Raw genomic sequence first — 23,610 nt, 5'->3', positions numbered from 1 at the left:
GCCGTTGTCTTGCAATTGTTGATGCTTTTGCTGCGGTAGCCCCTGAGCCCAAGCTTCATCTACCTGCTGTTGAATCCATTGTTGGTGATCGAGTTGCCACTGCTGCGCTGCAGATAGGAACGACAGCCCGTATGGGTGTGGCGAAGCATTCATAGGAGGGGGGGTCATCCTCATTACCAACTAATCCAGGCATCGTGTGACGACCATTCAAGATATAAACTGGCACCGACCACGAGCGCACCATCCCTGGCAGGTGACTGGACCTCCTTACAACCAGACTATGCGGAACCAAAGCAATATCGCTGATTATGGCACGCACCAGCACCCTCTCCTTGTTCTGCCCAGGTCTGTGCCATAATTCAAGTTTACCAAAATAGGATGCCGCTTTATTGATGTAGTGATCTATTTGGTAGTCCATTGGGAAAGCAAGAAAGAGTATCCAGGCAACATACTGAAACGGACACAACCGCATATTTTCCCCTTCATCATGCGGAACTAGAGAGAATGTCATGCTTTCATCAACAGGATCCAGTTGGTGAGGGCTTTCTCTAATGTACTCATCCCTAATAAAAACATCCTCAAAAGAAACCATTCCAACTCCAATCGGATAAACAAAAGCATCGGGGATATTCAGATGAAAGTCATCTCCAAGGATATTAAGTACATCTTGCAACACTAACTCCTTGCGATGATCCAGAACTGCGGGGGTAACAGTGACAATAGCATACCTATCGTGGCTCAACGGAGGGTCATCCACGACTATGGTGTTCCTCTGCAGCCTGTGGTCCGACCCCCTCTCGAGCGCAGCTCCCTCCGGCACAAAGCGGAAAGGCACAGCAGGGAAGTTCGCCATGGCCGCACCAGTGCGCAGCTTGGGGTCAGGCAAGGGTGAAGGAGCAGGGGGAGATTGCAATGGCAGGACTATGGGTGGCAGGCTCAATGAATGAGAAAGAGCCGGAAGCGGAGGAGACGGTGAGAGAATACCTTTCTGCAGCACAGAATCCACAATAGTCCTGTTTTTGGGCACCCAAATCTGTTTGACCAAGGAAGGTTTGGGACTCCTCGGTATACTCGGTTTAGTCTTTTGGGCCTTGCAGGAAACTTGCCAGCGGAGGTATAAGGCTGTAGCGGCTCCACATTGGCAGCCCAAATGGCCCAGCAACCCACAATGCAGACAAATTAACTTAGATGGGCAGGTAGCGGCAATATGAGAGAAACTATTGCAGAAATCACAACTAGCTTGACACGTATCAGCAGATCTCATGCTGCACGAAGGAACCTTCCCAGAGAAATTATCTAAATTACGGATCTGAAACGTGCAATCAGCATCAATGTGGCCAACTTTTGAACAAATATGGCATAGACCCAAACGGGCAATAATATATTGCCTATTAGGCACGGACAATAAATTCAAAGCTGTCGTAATATCATCATTCTCATACTTGGCTTGCCATAAATCCAGAATATGGTAAAGCGTGTCATCCGGAATCAAATACCAACTCTTGGAAGGACAATTAATACCCACAAATTTCTTAGTTACCAATTTATCTTGTGATGTCACCAGATCAAACTGACGAAAAACAATCCCTTTATCGGCGGGTACAGCCTTAAATGTGTTCCCCTCTGCACTTTCCTGATTTGGCTGATCGGGATGAACATCATGATCAAGAACTTGAATCAAACCAAACTTAAGCAATTCAGATGATTGATGACCAATAGGTGCCTCAGAATTACGTAAGAAATCCAGATTGGTCTTGACCGCTATGGGGCTACGAGAGAGAGCCAAAGGAATAACTATCTCCTCATCATCTTTATTGTGATCAACCATCAACCAGAAATGATGGTGATGGCCAAAAAGATTGAAATGACATATAAAGTCAGGCCAAATTTGGTCTCTAAGCCCATAAATGAAATGACCAACTTTATTCGAAGCCACAGAGAACCGATAAGCACGATCATGTAAATGTATCACATTGAAACCATCCGCAATGCCACCAATACAGCATTGAAGCGCAAGACTAACCAAAGAAACGGAGAGCTTGAAAGAGGCAGATGAGAAAGTGACCACCAAGAAGAATTCCTTGGTAGAGGCAGAAGGAGAGAAGTGGACCGTGGATCTGAAACGACGACGAACCTGTTCAGCCACTGCAAGGCCAGGATTGAAATCCCAGTGCAATAGACCATCCATGAGTACATCCTAGATATCACCATGATCGACGGCAAGGAAGGGCTTGGTGGTGGAGGGCTCAGTGGTGGAGGGCATGGTGGTGGAGGGCTCGGTGGTGGAGGGCATGGTGGTATTCTAGGATAAGAAGTCTGAATTGACTAAGAGCCGTTGTTACGGTGGGCCCATTTGGGATCCACTTAATATTATTTTGACCAGCCCAATTAAGGCCCGCTTTGACTGCACATGTTTGTTCGTTTGTATGGCGTCCAGGAAATGTTTGGGCATGTTGGCCCCCGTTTCAACGATATATTCAAGAATTATCCTACTCTATACTATCGCCTCTAAAAACATACACTATACAATAAAAAGCATAGAAACGTAGAATAATCCTACACTATACAATAAAGAAATTACAGCCGAATATACTCACTGGGCATTATAGTTCGGCACCAGTGATTATAAACCTTACACAAACAGAAAATTACATACACTGGACAAACAAAGCTCATACATCATGGACACGCATCAACAGAACTTACCATTTGAACTATAATCTCTTCAGAAAAAAGGATTGGCCGGTTTCATATAGCACAAATTTCAGTCTGCAAAATCTCCAATTCCTTCGTGGTTACCTCAGTGTCTTGTTTCATTTTTTTTGACTCCTGCATCTAATACCTGCATGTCCAGTCTCAACTTGTTGATTGTACGTTGAGAATCATGTACATGTTGTCTTGCCACCTCTAGTTGATGCTCGAGAACATCAACACATTCCAATTCCAATCCATATTCATTCGGTAACGGCCATGCCGTACTGCTCGCAGATCTTTGTGTTGATGTCACTTCATCCTGAAATGTTTCTGTAAGTACACATGACTAGGGCAAAAATATAGCTACAACAGTGAAGCGGGCAAGACAGACTATTTTGTACATGGCAAAACAAGACTAACAATAATGTTACACGTCATGAAGCACAAGGAGGTGATATTTTAAAAATTATAAAAAAGGTAGTCTGTGCAGCCTGCATACAGAAATCTATCTTAGCTCACCAGAGGAGCATGATGTTGGGGCCCAATCCAAAACACAGACAAGTTACAAATTTAGACAACTTATTGTGTATAAGTAAGCAAGCAGTTGGCCATTCTGTAGCTCAATTAAAGTCTTAGGGAGCATAATAAACAACAGAGAGATTCATACAAACCTACTACAGCAAGAAAACTATGCAATCATTAGCCTAGTATAAACTAGATTGTGAGCCTCATCCAATAATAGTTGGTTAATAGACTTCAATGCTTCAGGCACACTTCGCCAGAGTAATTAAAAGGTAAGGCCTTTAATTATGTCAACTAATAGTTATACAAGTACCCAACATCAGGCATCATTATTTGGGCATCTCATTAACTGAGGACAAATAAAGCAATTGAAAAGAGCAAATTAGCTATGCCTGAAACAAACAAGGAATTGAACTGTTGAGTTGGATACAGTGACTTACCTTAACTGGTTGAACAGGCTCAGCGCAGCTCCTACTTCTCTTGCAAGGCTCCTTCCTAACATCTTGTACTTGGAAATCCTCAATCTTATCTTCATTGCACCCCCTCTTCAAGGCGACACAAACTAGTTACTCGTCTCCTTGGAAGATAAATTTGCATACTTTCCAGACTCTGAACAACACAAAAGGATGAGATTATAACAAAACAATACCATATAATGAAACATGCCACATCTCTTGCACTTGCACACAATGAAATGAGCATTAACTATGTCTGCACTATGTAAAAACTAGGCATACCTTCGAACTGGATCTCCAGGTACTCTTGGAGAGCCTACTTTAGTGTACAGCCAAACCTTTATGTCACCTATGAGTTAGACAAGGCCCCACTACAGCAGCTCTTAGTGTTTAAATCGTTGACAAGCTTTATTAGAGTGTTAGGTCAAGAACAGCAAGTAATCAAAGCAAACAGTCCTAGTATGGCTGGCTGATGCAAACAACAATTGAACAGATGTGTGAGCAAATCCTACATATCAAGAAAAGAAGCAAAGAAGGAGGCTTAAAGACCATCACTTGACTGACCAGATTTAAGGGGCATTTAAACATCATGTGCAACGTATGAACTAACATAAACATTGCATATTCCAGATTCTACAATGGAATGCACATGTATTAGGTTATGCCATGTATGATGATGCCTAAATGTACACTATAGGAGGCAGGAGTGACTAATCATTGCACGCACAATTGAATTGCAGGTTAAGGGCCAGTTCGATTCCGCCTTTTCAGGGCTTATTGTCAAAATAAGCCATAAAAGATGTAAAGAAGTCATTTTTGAGTTATGTGCTTGGCTTAACTTATTTCGCTTTGGAGGGGGGTGTTTTGGATAGAAGCTCACTAAAAATTGAAGGGAAGGGGAATAGTGAAATGACTCTGTTGTCTGCCTATATTACACTCAAAATGCAACTGCTCACGCCCACGTCACACCTGACCCTCAAGTAAAAAAAAACACGCAAGTGTTCATTGCCCTGCTCGCTTGCATCTCCTCTCCCCTTTCCCTCTACCTCGATCCCCTGCCTGCAGCCCTAGGGTTCCTCCAGCGAGTCGTCGCCTCCGGACCCATCTGGCCTGGTCCTCAATGATGCTCTGTCCAGCTAGGAAAAATGGCCGACAGGTAGTGGCAAATCTCCCTGGTTGCTCCTCCCTCTGGCGCCGCCCCTCATTCTCATGGTCTCCAACAGCTGCTCCACTGTGGTCCGTCCAACGCACTACTCCAGCGGGCGTCGCACAACTATGGATGATGCCACACTGCAGCAGAAGGCACCTTATTCCCCCTCCCCTCCTCCCAGGCAGTGGCCTTGAGGTGCTATTGAAGGATGAGCTCATCCAACAAGGCGAGGATCTCCTATGATTTTTTTGCCAAATTTTCATTCTGATCCACTATACGATTAATTGCTATGAGCTTCTTCTGCTGCTCCTATATGATGCATTGCTATGAGCTGCTCCTGCTGCTGCTATATGATGAATTGCTATGAGTTGTACTGCTGCTATATGATGAGTTGCTATAAGCTGCTCCTGCTGCTGCTGTATGATGAATTGCTATGAGCTGCTCCTGCTGCTGCTATATGATGAATTGCTATGAGCTGCTGCTGGTATATGATGAATTGCACACTGCTGCTGCTGCTGTATGATGAGTTGCTATGAGCTGCTGCTGCTATATGATGCTTTCAGGTGGTGCTGCTATATGATAATAACCAGCCACTTGGACCATCGAATTTCAATAGATAGCATTTAAATGTGGGTCATGCATTCTTCATTTAAATTAGGCAATGGGATCTCTATGGAAGACATTGACCAAAGTAGATTGTGCCAAGTAGAGGGTATCTTTGTATTTGCATTTTGAACAAATAGTGATGGTTTGTTTTCCTATCATATTAATTACTGCACTGGGTTCAATTTGTGATGTTTGCAAGTCAAATTAATTTTCATATGGGCAGCAAAATGAAAAAATATAATGCAATCTAGACTTTTCACTGATCATACCAAAGATAAGCTGAAAAGGAATGCAATGAAAAGAACTGGTTGGCTTATTACCTGGAGCTTATATTCACAGGTGCTTATTTTCTTAGGATAACTCGTAATAACTGTCCCTAAGAAACTTGGCCAATAGAACTGACATACAAATAACATGTCATGATGATTGCAATGGAGGAGTGACCTACCATAGCACACTGTATAGGCTCACCGCTGCCTCTCCTTTTTTGCGATGTTCCATGAAATTGCCACATACATCTTGTACTTTTTCATTGTGTAACCCTATCTGCAAGTTGACACGGCTAATTTCAGACATCTCTACATGATAATACATTGCATATCCCTTGCGCATATTTAAACCACCTATTAATGATTGTGTGTGTAACATAAACTAGCCATGACTCTGTGTGCTGGATTAGCAGGCACTCTAAGGGAGCCTAATGTAGTGCACTGGAATTCCTACATGCCACCTACGATTTTGTGTAATGTACTGCCTCTGTTCCTAAATATATATCTTTGTAGAGATTCCAGTATGGACCACATACATATGTATATAGATGCATTTTCGAGTGTAGATTCACCCATTTTGCTCCGTGTGTAGCCTATAGTGAAATCTCTAGAAAGACTTATATTTAGGAACGGAGGTACGAGGTAGTATCATGTATGACATCTACATATCTAATTTAGCAGCCAGTAGTAGAAATCATTGTCTGCACAAAGGGATTACTGGTCGAAAATCCTAGCAAAGCATGCTGGCAGGCACACAGCAATACAAGAGAGAAACGCACTTACAAGATCATAGCAATGCCTCAGTCCAGGATCTTGGTTGGCCAAGCTGTTAGATCCAGAAGAAACATCGTCCTTGTAGTTTTTGCCAGCTGCATAAAGGTAACAGCGACCTGTTAGTATATTTGAAGTTCATCGGGCAGGTGATGCTGGACGGGTTTAAAGGTGACAAGTACCTAGGTTGTGGCGTGTGGTTGGCATCTTGCCAGACGGTGGGAATCAAGCTAGAAATGTCAAGGGTGATGACGCTGTGCTGACTTTCGGGGTCCGGTAAGGAGATCTAGAACCGTCGAGTAGGGTGTTTGTGGAGCGGCTCCAGTAGGGTGGACTACGGTGTGGGCGAAGCGGATCTATGGCCGTGGACGAGGGCGTCGGTGAAGCTGCTCCGGTGGTTGGGTTAAGGATGGTGTCGATGATGCGGATCTGCAGCCGTGGACGGGGCGTCAGAAGCTGCTCCGGTAGGTTGGATGAGGGTGCGACGAAGCAGATCTGTGGCCTTGCACTTGTGAGTTGGCAAAGCGGCCCCGGTAGGGTTGAGAATTGTATAGGCGAAGCTACTCTGGTAGGGTTGACGATGGTGTCGGTGAAGCGGCTCCGGTAGGGTTGACGAAGGTGTCGGCGAAGAGGATCAGAGGCTGTCGGTGGGGCGGCTCCGGTGGGGTGTGGACGAAGCGTCTCCGGTGGGGAGTACGAATGAGGTGTTGCAGATGCGCTGCGGTTGATGAGAGTACCGGCGAAGCAGATCCGGCGCCGTGGACAAGGCCGACACTGAATGGGCTGTGGTACAGTGGTGGATGAGCAGTCTACTTGTTCCTAGTGGAGGTGGGAGGGGTAGATGCGGTCGCAGAAGCAGATCCAGCAAGGTGGACGCCGCTGGCAGTGAATGGGCTCTGGTACGCCGGTGGATGAGCAGTCTAGGGTTTCGAGAGGGGAGTGGTAGAAAGGCCGATGAAGTACGGACGGCGTGATGTAAGATGCTCTGGTGCTGTGGAGTTAGTCGTTTTTGCAGGAGGGGGGAGGAAATGCGGGTGCCGTGTGGTGGGGGGAACCGGAAGTTACCAAAGCAGCCCCGACCTATTATGTAGATGAGGGCGCTCCGTGGACCAAGGACAAAAGGGGAATTTCGCATGCTAAAGACTAGGAGGCGGAAATTTTAGAAGGAGGCGGGAGATTTTGCCGCCCGCGAGATCGTTCGTATCCAGTTTTAACTAATTTTAGACCATGCTAGCGGGAAGGTCATGCGAGACTGTGTACACAGGGCACGCGTCAGCAGTTAATAATTGGTGTGAAGTCCACCCCAGAAAAAAGACAATAACTCGGGATGATGCGCTGATAACTTGGACGTTCACACGGGCGCGACCAATCGTACGGGTGTAGAGGCGCGTTCACAAAAAAAGGGATCAAACGCTCAACCTATGTATTTCTCGTGTAAATAGATAATTTAATGCCATTGGTTATTTACTTTAAACATAATGCATTGACGTGTTAGTTTAGAGGCACACAAAAAGAAATGGATATTGTAGTCCCACAAAAGAAATGGATATTGTACTCTGCTACTTAAAAGTGTTACCTCATATGATTACATAGCCTCCATTTCATAAATTGCGTACCCATTGAAATACATATATGAATATTACATATATTACTTCATAATAGAACCTTAAATCATCCAAGACTAATGAATTTGAATGCAAGAGTAACAATGGTGCATTTACATGATAGCTACATTGGTTGTTTGAAGAAGCATCACTGTAACTTTGGCATGCACAATTGAAAAGGTTTATTTAGATAGAAAAAATGTGATATGTGAGTGTCCAATCTTTATAGCGTTGAATCGATATTGTACCTTTGGCCACGATACGAAGTAGATATTGATTTATGTTCAAGCGATGCACGTCCATGATCGCTAGATAGTGATACGTGAATGAATTGTGCAATCTCTCTCACACGCATACATATCTCATTTCCCTGTGGGCATCGGAATCACACACGCGCACTTCGTGTATTTCTCTCCCTCCGTCAAGGTTAGAATTCATCTTTCTACCCCGTCCTACAAGTCTCTCACACAGAAACACACACGCTCTCTCTGTCGAACATGACCATCCCTTTAATTCTGCACACCCACAGCCACTAATGTCTCAAAGGATAATTATATCTCTCACACATATGCCTAAGGTTAACTTGAGTTCCGGAACCATATGAATACATACAATGGGATTCCAGCAGAGCACCTTTTGTTTTGAGATCTCGCTCTCTCTCTCTCACACACACACGCACGTAGACATTGTTTATCGCTTCATTTTTTCTGGCACTTGCATGAACACCGTTTGTTTATCTCCGTGATGCTTTAAGTATGCCTCGCACACATCCTATCTACCTATCCCTTAATATAGATATGGGTCACACAAACTCCTTCTTCCTACTAGCAAGATGCCCATGCGTTGCACGGAACATCAAGATGCATTTGTATGATTAGTTTATCTTGTGGGAGAAAAAGATGAACGAGGGAATGCCTTATTTGCAAATGTGGAGAGGGGTGTGGGTATCTTTTTGCAAAATTGCCATAGTTTCCTTCCTATCCGTTAGATATAAATTGGATGGCCTATATTGCAGGATGGCAGGAACACCATCATCACCAACTCTGTTTTTTATAAGAGTAGAGATATGTAAGTGTCACTGCCCCCCACCCACCCACACACACACAGACACTTTCCGACACCGAAGGAGTAGGGTGACACCTCAATCTTGATACTAATCTATCGACTGGCTTCTCTCTTAAACACACATACACACACACACACACACTACCCAACACCGAAGGAGTAGGGTGGCACCTCGATCTTGATAGTAATCTATCTACTCCCCTTTCAAACAAACACAGATACACACACACACACACTCGCTAGGTGTGCCTCTGTGCCTACCGCGCACACTCTCGATACATCTTTCTCTCACTCCCCTTCCCCACCCCCCAACCCCCAACCCCAACAATGACAGTAGAAGGGTGACAACTCGATCTGATCTTAATCTGTCAATCGGTTTCTCTCTCAAACATTGTGTCACTGTGCCTCGCTCAAACACACGAGATACGTCTTTTTCTCCGTAGCCCCCTCGATATGTAGACTTCTCGCGTGCGCACAGCTGTAGTGACGATGGCGCTGAACCCAATGTGCCTTGTTTTCACTGGCCTCATGTGATAGTTTTCACCCTGTTTTCTGTTAATTAACAAGACAACCTTTTCTTTGTTACTACTAGTGAGTTTGAAATCATTCGGGGGCAGACATATAATATATCACTTCAACCCAATTATCGCAGTAACTATTTTAAAAGAAACTAGCTAGATGCCCGTGCGTTGCACGGAACATCAAGATGCATTTGTATGAGTAGTTTATCTTCTGAGAGACTAGCAAGATGCCCATGCGTTGCATGGAACACCAAGATGCATTTATATGAGTAGTTTATCTTGTGAGAGAAAAGGATGAATGAGGGAAGGCCTTATTTGCAAATATGGAGAGGGGTGTGGGTATCTGTTTGAAAAATTGCCATAGTTTCCTTCCTATCCGTCAGATATAAATCAGATGGCCTATATTGAAGGATGGCAGGCACACCATCATCACCAACTGAGTCTTTTACAGGTGTGTCTGCCATCCGTCATTTCTGACCATCAGATCTGCATCTAACGACTATGATGTAAGTCGTGGCATTTCTGCAACAAGACCCCACTTCTCTACTCCAATTTGCAGAAAACCCTTAGTATCTTGAAACCCAAACACATCCCTCCCCCACCTCATCAAAAGAGCACAAGAATATATTTTGAGTGAAACCTAATACGAGTATTATTTTTAGTGATATATACACCAAACTAGAGTGTTTTTCTTTAAAGTTTGTGAACATGTATTATTCTATTTTGGATCCGTTGCAACGCATGTGCACATTGCTAGTAAGAGTAGAGAAAATGATGAACGAGGGAAGGCCTTACTTGCAAACATGGAGAGGGGTGTGGGTATCTTTTTGCAAAATTGCGATAGTTTCCTTCCTATCCGTTAGATATAAATCCGACGGCCTAAATTGCAGGATGGCACGCACACCATCATCACCAACTCTGTTTTCTACTCCCTCCATTCCTAAATATTTATCTTTTTAAAGATTTCAACAAGTGACTACTACGGTGCAAAATGAGTGAATATACACTCTAAAATATGTCTACATACACATCCGTATGTGGTACTCCATTTGAAATCTGAAAAAGAAAAATATTTAGGAACGGATGGAGTATAAGAGTAGAAATGGAGATATATCTCCAGCATGGTCTACAACAAAAATGTGCTGGACTGGTTAGCGCCGGATGCTCGCAACGCGATGACCTGATTTCAAATTCTGTCTTTAACTTTAGATTTTTATATTATATATTACTTATTTAATATATACTTCTTTCACTACTGTACTGATAGTGGAACCCACAGAGTACTTAGAATACAAGATTAAGGATGGACTTGTTTCTTTTTAACTTTCTCTACGAAGCTGTAGCCACCTTGCAAGTCACGTGTACACTGTACATGCAATTAACTTTTTATAGAGAGAGAATCATACACGCAATTAACTCAAATGGATTGGATGTGACTATTATTTCCAGCATAAGAGCATCTCCAACGGCAGCCGACAAATTTCCTCCCGCTTCCTTCCGCGGAGGACAACATCAAATGCTAGCGGCATACATCTTCACAACTCTAACCAACCAGATGAAATTCGTGCAAACACGGACTGTTTTCATATAAGCATGCATGATTTCGTATAAAAAAGCCGGATCTTCATATAAACATGATGGATTTCATTACATTTACATGAACTAAGCGGTGCTAATCCGGCTCTCTTGGTATAATTAATACTCCCTCCGTCCAAAAATACTTGTCCTAGAAATGGATGTATCTAGACTTATTTTAGTTATAGACACATCTAATTTATCCATTCTTAGAACAAATATTTTCCGCTAGAAGGAGAGGGAGTACCTAATCTAAATGGCTGCCCGCGGATCCCATTGTCTTCCTCATGTCCGGCAGACACTTGCGGGGTCGACGAAGGTCCTCGGAAGAGACGAAGCAGCAAAGAAACCACCTGAATGCGCAATCGTCGCCTCAGCGGTGGCCATCATGGGATCCAAGTGGCGGCGGCCTCCCGTGTTCTACTTCTCCTCGATGATAGCGACGGACACGGAGAAGCTGGCCACCGACTCGTCGCTCTCCACACACCGGGCTTCTGTCTCTGCCTGCATGGCATTGCCGCAGGCACGGGAGGCGCGCCCATAGACACGGGAGGCGCGGCCACCGCAGACACTGGTGGCACGGTACGACGCGGCAGCGATGACGCCTGTACCAGCGTGCTCGCTGTTGTGCCGGCGTGGAGCAACTCGCCACTCCTCATCGAGCTGAACTGGAGCGGCGAGTTGCTGAACCACGCGCCGGATGGGGGCAGCAACTGGCTCCGTTGGTCCAAGCGAGGTTGATGAAGCACCGAGCGGCCTCGCTCGTATCCGGAGGGCTCGGTGGGCCACCCAGCCGGGTAGTATGCCGGAGAATGGCTCCTGGGAAGCCATCGGAAGAGTGGAGAAAATGGTGAAGGAGGAGATGGGGGAGTGGCGGAGGGGTGCGATTCTTGCCTGCTGTCTGTCTGGCCTCGTTTAAATAGAGGGCAGACTGTAGGAGTTTGGCCGGCGTCTGGCCTAGTTTAAACTGAGGGCGGACGGGAGGAGCTCGGCCGGTGTTGCGTTTAATTTCGGCCCGCTCATAACGGACGTGTGGCCGGAGTAGGTTTCTTGGTTTGCATGCGGGTTTAACGGAGGGGTTTGATGGAGGCGAGGAGGCGTGTTCAGTCGGGCGTGCAGCGGGCGGCGCAGTACTATTCGATTTGACAGCGGGCGGCGCAGTTCCCGATACGGCTTTAATGCAGACGAGGGAGGGGTAGAGGTTCCCGAAATGTTGAACGACCAATGATGCATCCTCCTTCAATTAGCATCGTGCATACATGAGGTAAGTAATGGGAGGAGGACCGGGAAAAGAAGCTGCACGATGTGAATGCAACGCAGTTTGCACTCATATAAAGGCGCCCCTCCATTCCAATGCATCTACCACATCGTACGCACCTAAGCATTTGCCTAAGCACCTACACTAAGCGCAAAAGTGCTCACTCCAGACCCATGGCGGCGACGCGCGCGAGCGGCAAGCGGCTGTGCCATATGGTCCACGACGCCGGCCTGCGGCATGGCGCCGAGGATCGTCTTCAGACGGTGTTCGCGATCGGCTGTTGGATGGCCGTCGTTGATGCCAACTACGACTCTCAGTTAGACCAGATGATCGTTGCCACCACCAACAAGTTCACTGTCCTCAAGAAGCTCAAGGACGACATCGTCGTACTCCTCCAGCCCGCGCGCCCGGGCTCCTCATTGCCTGCCACCCTAATCGGCCTCCATGGCCGGTACCCCTTTCAAGCACTGGTGGCCCTGCGACTGCCCGTCGACGCCACGAAGAATGTCCGCCTGGAGGTCGCGCTCGCTGCCGGTGTCAAAATCGGCGGATCTCGGGTAGGGGGTCCCGAACTGTGCGTCCAAGGTCGATGGTAACAGGAGACAGGGGACACAATGTTTACCCAGGTTCGGGCCCCCTCTATGGAGGTAATACCCTACTTCCTGCTTGATTGATCTTGATGAATATGAGTATTACAAGAGTTGATCTACCACGAGATCGTAATGGCTAAAACCCTAGATGTCTAGCCTGTATGACTATGGTTATGTGTATCGGCCTCTACGGACCTAGCCCTCCGGTTTATATAGACACCGGAGGGATCTAGGTTTACATAAGGTCGGTTACAGAGAAAGGAATCTTCATATTTGATCACCAAGCTTGCCTTCCACGCCAAGGAGAGTCCCATCCGGACACGGGTAGAGTCTTCGGTCTTCGTATCTTCACAGCCCATCAGTCCGGCCCATGGCTAACAGGCCGGACGCCCGAGGACCCCTTAGTCCAGGTCTCCCTCAGTAGCCCCCGAACCAGGCTTCAATGACGAGGTGTCCGGCGCGCAGATTGACTTCGGCATTGCAAGGCGGGTTCCTCCTCCGATGACTTCAAAGAGATGTATTCGGCCTTCCATTTAATGTCATACCCCTCGGCTTCTGTGTATTAGCAACTTCAGCCTCCACGTGTCGAGCGAATGCGAGAGGTCAGGGTATTTTTGCATATAACACCCCAGCCATGTAAGAAAAGCGTCTATAAAAGAGATTGGATCTCAAATCCATTCGGCACCACACGGAAAAATCCTCAGAGCTTCGCCAGAAAAGTCCATTCCAGCATGGCTAGCGTTCCCAGCTCTTCCTCCCGTCCCTGCAGCCCAGAAAAAGGTGAGTGGGAGAGATGCTCCGTGTCTCACGGTCAGCTGGTGAAGATGCAAACACAGGGATTCTGTCCCCCCGCAGATCTAGTCTCTGTTTGAGCAGGACTGACCTCCTTCAATGGCGGGGTTCAGGCCTAAAATTCCCCCAATCCATCCAGGGGGGAACGAGTGTGCTTCGTCCCTTATCTGCTAAGAGGTGTCGGATTTCCAATTCATCCATTCCTCCGAGGGCTTCTGGAGTATTACGGCCTCTAGCTGCACAACTTTACTCCTGCCTCCATTCTGCATATCGCGGGTTACGTCACTCTTTGTGAGCTGTTCCTGGGTTGTGAGGCCCACTTTGAATTGTGGAGGAAGCTATTCTGCCTCGTCCCGCGCAACCACGAGGGATCAATATTTGAAGTGGGCGGAGCCAAAATATGGTGCATGGCCGAGACCGGATACCTGTCTGGCACACCAAAGAAGGCATCCGAAGAGTGGCCTTCCGAATGGTTCTATATTGAGGACATCGCACTCCCTAACCCAGTTCGGAGGGGTCTTCCCGAGGTCACAAGCATCCCTTTGAAGAAACGCCACAGCTGGCGCCCTCGGAGCCTCGAGGAGGAAGATAGTGCGGAAGTTTGTCAACTCATGAGCAAGATAAGGACGCTCGCTCAGTCCGGATTATCGATAGTCGAAGTAATGGCGACTTCCATAGTGCGGGGGGTTCAGCCACTCCAATACAGAGGTCTCCCCATGTGGCACTACAATGGGGAAGATGACGCCTCCCGCTGTGGCCGAAAGGGTCCGGATACCCCCGCCGCTTTGGCCAAAATATTGGTCGAGCTGTTCAAAGGGGAGGAAGAGGAATTTCTGCATATTAAGCACAGAGATGGATTTTCTATGTACAGTCCTCCTAGCTGGGTAAGTCCCAACTCCTCTGCTCTACTCACCCCACTCCCCGAACTACTTTCAATGAATATTAATCCGTCCATTTATAACAGCACCGGCGAGAGATTTCCGAAGGGCTTCATAGCCCCACCCTGCAGCCCGAGGGCCACAATCGGGACCTTGACCCTGGATTCGAAGAGGATCCAGATATATTCGTGGTGCTGGAGGATGGGGTGTTTTACCAGGCGAGCTATGATGGCACAGAAGTGGCCATCATCGCCGATTATCTCGGTCTTCTCCCTGCTTCACACGTAAGTAGTCAGGAGACATCTCATCCAAAAGAGTTCTCTCATTCTGCCTCACCCACCACACCGTTCTATGATCAAAAGGGGTGGCGTTCAGAAAAGTGCCATGCTGCCCCAGGGGCATCTCCAAAGTGAGCGGCCCCCATGCCGGGCAAGCCTTCGAAGAGGAAGGCAAATGAAGATACGACCGAGCCTTCATCGAAGAGGTATGGATTGGCAAATATGTCCCTTGGCAGTCGCATCCGACTGTGACATTTTTTGTTGTCCTGTATCGGGAATAGAGTGTGCCGGGCTATGTCCGGATGTCCGGCCGGTCATACTTCCTGCAGCCGGGATCCAGATCCTGCCGTAAAGATATGGGCTGATACGGGGGTGACGCCGGATTGCCCTCCAGCCGAGGATTCAGATGATGTATCCGTTACCAACTCAGAAGTGGAGAGCGCCAAAATCATCGGCGCCGAAGGGCCATTTTACGAGACCCCAGCTTTTCAGAAGAGGCGTTTAATGCCTTCAGTTCGGCTGATGCATACATCCGAGCTGCTCGAGATGGGCTTAACAGAGCCACGAATCAACATTTAAAAGATGTACAGGTAAGTTGACTTTGTTCGGATATGATAATCATATGCCAGTAGCCCCCGAGACTTGGAGCAGTTGGTACAACTGATTTAAGGATCTTTGTATAACCAGGTTCTTACGGAGAAGAACAACCTTCTAGCCCAAGAGCTAGAAAAGTGTCAGACACAGCTAACTGTTGTTACCGCCGAGCTGGAAAAGTCCAAGAAGGCATCCTCTGGTAATATTTCCCTCCATCGAGAAATAATAATTATATACCAGTTATACTAACACTGTTGCTTATCTCATGACAGGATCGTTAGATCAACTAGAGGAGAAGTTGAAAACCGCACAAGCGGGAGAGAAAGAGGTCAAAAGACTACACGCCGCAGGCGAGCGTGTGCTGACCCGAGTCAAGGAGGAGAAAAACAAACTCCAAGATTTCCACACCCAGCTGGGCGAAGAGCTGAAAGATGTGTGGGCCCAGCTGGCTGACTCTGTAAAGGAAAATAAAAGGCTGCGAGGCGGCATATTCCGTATGTGGCCGAACTTACCTTATAGTAATTCGGAGATGAAAGGATCTGACAGAGTTATGTTTGTAGGTATGCTGATGGGCCATCCCGAAGAGGAGGTGTCCGGATCGTTGAGCGATCTACTGCAAGGGCTGTCCCAAATGCACGAGCAAGCTCGGCATGCGATGCGGAGGGTTGCCAAGGCCTTATGGCCATCCGCCTCCCCTCCAGGAAGTATGGAGGAGCTTGTAGAGCTATTCAAGGGGGCAGGGCGGTGTATCCGATTATGGAAGATATCGGCCTGCCGGGAGGGTTCGCGAGAGGCCTGGGCCATGGTGAAAACACAGTATACCAAGCTTGATCCAAATCGGATGGCCCGAGTCGGACCCCTAGGGTCAGATGGAAAAGAAGTTTCCGTTAGTCTGGTATATGACCAGGTAGCAGTAGCCGCCAAATATTCCCAACAGGATTGTAAGTTAGACAGCCTGTCGGACGTTATAGAGGAGGAAGTTTTTGAGTCCAAGTGACTATGTACTTTCCTTGACATATGTAACTCTAGCTGAATTATAAAACGATTGTCATGGCAGACCTTTTCGCTTCAACCTCTGGACCCGAAGGTGCGGAGTGTTTCCGAATACCTGAGCGGAAAAAATAAACCGGGGTATGCGTGGAAACCAGGCGTAGGGGTCATAGTTGCTTGAACAGACAAGTTGTATCCGGCTAGTTATGTTATATTACATTTAGATTGTAAGAAACATCTTCCAGAGAGAATAGTTCCGTTAAGTGTACCTTCCCTAGGTGTGCATGCGTTAATGTGCATGTCCGAACCATGATTCAAAAATCGCAGTATATGTAACTTCTGGGGGTTCACAGTGGAGTGAATACAAAAACATCTTTAATTCACCGACCGAATATTCCCTTAAGAATGCTAGCTTTTGGCTTCACCCAGTCTGAGGTACACATCCGGATGACCTGGCAGTAACAATCGCAGAGGTGCTCCCATTATGCCCTAGCCGAACTAATGGGAACATAGGGCATACGCACAGGAGCCAGGCAACCCAGCTTGGCCAAAACTGAAGTCATATCGATGCATATAATGGCGAAGAAAAGGTACATATGGGAAGAACGCATATGTGATGAGCTTAATGCTCGGAAAATAATAATAATAGCAAGCTTCTGTCCAAGAAGCCCCCCAGGTATAATGGACGTACATATTTGAAGATGTATATGTCAGGGGTGCACGATCTAGCCGCACGAAAGCTTTACGGCTAAAGAGAAAAAATGAAAAGAGAGAAAAAATGATATAAACAATAGGGGGAAGGAGACGAACAAAGAGTTCGGCGCTAGGCATAGAATCTTCGGAGTCTGGCCACGTTCCAGGGGTCCGGCTCTAGGCGATTGTCTGACGCATCACGCAGGCGGTACACTCCTCCGGTGAGAACTTCATCAATGATGAAGGGACCCTCCCACTTGGGCTTGAGTTTGTCCTTTTTCTTCTTCGGCAGGCATAGAACGAGTTCGCCAACATTATAAGTTTTGGCCCGCACTTCTCTGCTTTCATACCTGCGAGCCTGCTGTTGATAAAATGCGGAATAGGCTTTTGCAATGTCGCGCTCCTCCTCCAGGGCGTCTAAGTTGTCCTGCCGATCAAGCTCGGCCTCTCTCTCTCTCTTCATACATGCGCACTCGAGGCGAGTCATGAATAATGTCGCAGGATAACACTGCCTCTGCGCCGTACACCATGAAGAAAGGTGTATATCCGGTAGTGCGATTGGGCGTGGTCCGCAGCCCCCAGAGTACGGAGTCGAGCTCCTCAACCCAGTGCTTATCTGATTCTTTCAAAGACTGCACTAGTCTAGGCTTGATGCCGCTCATAATAAGACTATTGGCTTGTTCGACTTGACCATTTGTTTGCGGATGATAGACAGAGGCGTAATCGAGCTTGATGCCCAGATTAGCGCACCAGGTTTTCACCTCATCGGCTGTGAAATTGGAGCCGTTATCGGTGATGATGCTATGTGGAACACCATAACGGTGTACAACACCGAATATGAATTCTATCACCAGCCCGGACTCGGCCGTTTTAACTGGTTTGGCCTCTATCCACTTAGTGAATTTATCCACCATGACCAGCAGATACTTTTTCTTATGGCTTCCTCCTTTAAGGGGTCCGACCATATCGAGCCCCCAGACCGCGAACGACCAAGTGATGGGGATTGTTTGTAGGGTGGTGGGGGCATATGGCTTTGGTTGGTGAAGAGTTGGCATCCGGTGCAACGTTGGACAAGGTCCTATGCATCTAATCGGGCCGTCGGCCAATAAAAACCTGTACGGATGGCCTTGCTAACAAGGGCCCGAGCTGCGGCGTGGTGCCCGCCGAGACCGGCATGAATTTCAGCCAGGAGCTGCCGCCCCTCTTCCTCGGAGATACATCTTTGAAGGACTCCGGTAGCGCTTTTCTTGTAGAGCTCTCCATCGTGAACCTTGTAGGCCTTCGAACGCCGGACACTGCAGCGGGCCTCATTCTAATCCTCAGGGAGGTCCTTCCTATTAAGGTGGGCCAAGAAGGGTTCGGTCCATGGGGCAATGACTGCCATAATGAGATGGGCCGACGGTGTTATTTCGGTGGTTGAGCCCCCGATGATATCGGTGTGTTCGGAATCTAGGGTTGTGTTCGGATCCGGACTGGTGTTGCCGCTCTCCCCTTGCCACACCACGAATGGATTAAAAAGCCTTTCCAGAAAGATGTTAGGTGGGGCGGGGTCGCGCTTGGCGCTGATATGAGCAAGGACGTCCGCCGCTTGATTACTTTCTCGGGCCACGTGATGAAACTAGAGCCCCTCGAATCGAGCCAACATTTTTAGGACGACATTAGGATAAGCCGCCATCTTTGGATCTTTGGCATCAAAGTCTCCATTTATTTGAGCTATTGCGAGGTTTGAGTCCCCGCGCACTTCCAGGCGTTGTATGCCCATGGAGACAACCATCCGAAGACCATGCAATAAGGCCTCGTATTCAGCTGCGTTATTGGAGTCTGTGTATAATATTTGGAGTACGTATTGGACTACGTCTCCAGTGGGGGACGTTAGAACGACGCCTGATCGTAGTCCTGCCAGCATTTCAGAACCATCGAAATACATAACCCAGTTGGAATATGTGCCGTGCTCTTTAGGGAGTTTGGCCTCTGCCCATTCGGCGACGAAGTCAGCCAGTACTTGGGATTTAATGGCTCGACGCGGTTTGTATGTTATGTCAAATGGAAGGAGCTCGATGGCCCATTTGGCAATCCGGCCCGTAGCACCGCGGTTGTTTATTATGTCGTTGAGTGGTACTTCAGAAGTCACCGTGATCGAACTCCTGGAAGTAGTGTCGTAGCTTCCGGGATGCCATGAAAACCGCGTATGCTATCTTTTGATAATGGGGATACCGGGATTTGCATGGTGTGAGGACAGTGGATACGTAGTATATTGGCTTCTGAAGCGGGAATTTGTGTCCGTCCTGTTCTCGTTCCACGACAAGTACGGCGCTCACCACCTGGTGTGTTGCCGATATGTATAATAACATGGGTTCGCCGAGGTTCGGCGCGGCCAGGATTGGGTTGCTCGCTAGAAGGGCTTTTATTTCTTCCAGTCCGGCCGTTGCCGCATTCGTCCACTCGAAGTGATCGGTGCACCGTAGAAGGCGATAGAGTGGCAATGCCTTTTCTCCAAATCTGGAGATAAAGCGGCTTAAAGTTGCCACGCAACCGGCGAGTTTTTGGACCTGTTTAAGGTCCGTTGGCGTAACCAATTGTGACAAAGCTTGGAATTTGGCTGGATTTACTTCAATTCCTCTATTGGAAACGATGAAGCCCAGCAGTTTTCCAGCAAGGACGCTAAAAACACACTTTTCCGGATCGAGCTTGATGTCTATGTATGGAGGTTGTCGAATGTCAGACGTAAGTCGTCTATTAGTGACTTGACGTGCCTAGTTTTGATGACGATGTCATCCACGTATGCTTCAACTATCTTGCCGATCTGTTTCTCCAGGTATGTTTGAATCATGCGTTGGTAGGTTGCCCCGGCGTTTTTGAGCCCGAAGGGCATGGAGTTGAAGCAGAATGGCCCGTATGGGATAATGAATGCTGTTGCAGCTTGATCGGATTCCTTCATTTTGATTTGATGGTATCCAGAGTATGCGTCGAGGAAGCACAGTGAGTCGTGTCCTGTGGTGGCATCAATGATTTGGTCGATGCAGGGGAGGGGGAAGGGATCCTTAGGGCAGGCCTTATTGAGGTCTTTGAAATCGACGCACAGGCGCCATGATTTATCCTTCTTTGGCACCATCACCAGGTTTGCTAGCCAGTCCGGGTGTTTTATTTCTCTAATGAATCTGGCCTCGATTAGCTTGGCTAGCTCTCCCCCATAGCTTGACGTTTGGGTTCGGAAAAGCGCCGCAGTGTTTTTTGACTGGTTTATATCCCTTCAATATATTGAGGCTATGTTATGCCAACCTGCGTGGGATTCCTGGCATATCAGAAGGGTGCCAGGCAAATATATCCCAGTTCTCGCGCAGGAATTCTCGTAGCGTGGCGTCGACCGTTGGGTCCAGTTGTGCTTCGATAGATGCTGTCTTCTTGGGGTCCGTTGGGTGGACTTGGAATTTGAATATTTCTTCTTTTGGTTTGAAGGAGGTGGACTTGGGTCGTTTTCCCAGGATTACATCGTCCCTGTCCACCGTGGAGTGCAGTGCGGTTAACTCTTCGGCCCGAGGGCTTCAGATAATGCCTCAAGGGCCAAGGATGCGGTTTTATTTTCGGTGCGGAGTGCTATGTCCAGGTCACTGGCGAGAGTGATTATGCCGTTGGGCCCGGGCATCTTGAGCTTCATATACCCATAATGAGGTATGGCTTGGAAGCGTGTAAACGCATCTCGCCCCAATAGGGCGTGATATCCGCTGTTGAAAGAGGCCACTTGGAAGGTTATTTCTTCGGACCGATAGTTCTCCGGTGTGCCAAATACCACGTAAAGTGTGATTTTTCGCGCACACCGCTCCTCCCGACTGGGAATGATTCCTCAAAAGGTCGTGCTGCTTTGCTCGATGCGGCTCCTGTCTATTTCCATTTTGTGGAGTGTATCCTCATAGATGAGGTTTAGTCCGCTGCTACCGTCCATGAGAACCTTGGTGAGCCGAAAGCCGTCCACTATTGGACTGAGGACTAAGGCGACTGGTGCTCGGACTGTCCTGTATCTTGGTTCGTCACCGGTATTAAAAGTTATAGCCGTGTCGTTTCAAGGGCTTATTGCTGCGACTTGGCAGACTTCGGCGAGTTCACGGAGTGCCCTTTTGCGCCTATTGTTTGAGGCAAAAGACTTGAAGATCGTCAATACTTTGAGGTCGTCGTCTTCTGGGGGGTATTGTTCTGGGGTATTCTTGGTGAGGATATCCTTGCCGCTCTTGGCCACTTGCCGGAGTATCCAACATGCTCTAAGGCTATGGGTTGGTATGTTATCTGGTGTTGTGTGTATTTTGCATGGCCCATCGAGCCATCCTTCCAGAATGGTTCCGCACCCCGTAATGGGCTTATATTTCTTTACTATTGGACCAGACATGCCACGAGGGTGCGCCCTTTTCGCCTGAACGAGGGGTTGAGTGGGGACCGATGGTTCCCGGCGGGCTGCCTGAGTTTTCCAGGCGCTTTCCATTGTGTTGTACTTCTGTACGATATTTACCAAGTCAGCGAAGTGTATTATGCGACGGCGGTTGATGGCGTTGAGGATTCCTTCGTCCATGCAATTGTTGCGGAATGCTGAGATCGCGTCTTCGTCGCGGCAATCTTTAATCTTGTCTTTGACAAGGAGGAACCTGGCCCAGAAGTGGTGGACCGTTTCCTGAGACTGCTATTGTATGCTCATGAGAGCACTTATGTCTGGGTGGGTGGGTGGATTTAAATCCGAACCCTGGTCCAATTGTGGATCCGGAGTCTGAAGTTCTTCCGGACTTAACAGTTCGGGCTCCGGGATATCAACTGATTTTTTAAGCTTGTCATCCGATTATATGTTCGGAGGACAAGGCGTGTCTTTCTTCCGGTGGGTGTCCGGCTCCTCGAGATCGGAGATCCGAACATAGTTCGTCCTCAATATAGGGGAAGATTTGTCTTGGTCCTCGACTACCGCTATTTGGTGGGTGATCGGCGGAGTTTTAATTTCTCTCTGGTCGGGTTTAAGCCCAATCAGATCGTAGTCTGTAGCGACCCCCAAGGCGGCGATGCGATCTAGGAGTTCGTTTAAAGATGATAACTCCGTCGGATCCATCCGTTTGGAGTATTTGTAATCGACGTGGAGGTGATTTTCGATGACTCGAGAGGTCATCGTCGGCTTAAGGGCCGAACAGGCGGTCATGACGAAGCCGCCAGCCAGAGGTTTTGGCCTGGGGCCAGGGCTCCTCCGGAGGTGATATTTTCCTTGACGACAAGGCGAGCCATCAACCCTTTTGACGACGGCACAGTGGAACTCTCAATGAAAGCACCAATGTCGGTGTCAAAACCGGCGGATCTCGGGTAGGGGGTCCCGAACTGTGCGTCTAAGGTCGATGGTAACAGGAGACAGGGGACACAATGTTTACCCAGGTTCGGGCCCCCTCTATGGAGGTAATACCATACTTCCTGCTTGATTGATCTTGATGAATATGAGTATTACAAGATTTGATCTACCACGAGATCGTAATGGCTAAAACCCTAGAAGTCTAGCCTGTATGACTATAATTGTATATATCCTCTACGGACTAAGCCCTCCGGTTTATATAGACACCGGAGGGGACTAGGGTTACACAAAGTTGGTTAGAGAGAAGGGAATCTTCATATTTGATCGCCAAGCTTGCCTTCCACACCAAGGAGAGTCCCATCCGGACACGGGTAGAGTCTTCTGTCTTCATATCTTCACAGCCCATCAGTCCGGCCCATAGCTAACAGGCCGGACGCCCGAGGACCCCTTAGTCCAGGTCTCCCTCACTTGCCGCGAGGCACCTCGCCCTGCAAGAATTCGTCGACCTACACATCCACATGTACGAGCAAATCATTTACATAGGTATCTACAAGGCCATTGAGGACGCTACGACGTTGGCCTTCCTCAACCGGCTGGAAGCCTTGGATGCCTTTTCTGAGAAGCACCTTGACCTCGCCACAAAAGCCGCCGCTCCTTAGCCGTCGGTCGGTGGCCCGGCGCACTAAGTTGAGGAGGAGGAGGTCGTACGTTGATTGATGCATCTTTCTTCTTGCCTCCTGTAACCACCAATGTGATCGCATCATCGTGGCCTTAATTCTTATTGTGCTATTGCATTCTCATTCCAGTCAATACCGACATGTGCGATCCCTTTTCTTAATTATATGCATCACTGTAACTAGTACTCCATCCGTCAATTTATAAGTTGTGCTTACCTTTTCCATCAACTTCGTGCAACGCACGGGCATCTTGCTAGAAACACTAGAATATGTCAGACCGCATGTGACCAAACCGACGATGCGCCAACTTAGCTACTACG

The sequence above is a fragment of the Triticum aestivum genome, chromosome 2D (assembly GCF_018294505.1).
Source record: "Triticum aestivum cultivar Chinese Spring chromosome 2D, IWGSC CS RefSeq v2.1, whole genome shotgun sequence".
Taxonomy (NCBI): Eukaryota; Viridiplantae; Streptophyta; class Magnoliopsida; order Poales; family Poaceae; genus Triticum; species Triticum aestivum.
This window is presented reverse-complemented; position numbering follows the sequence as displayed.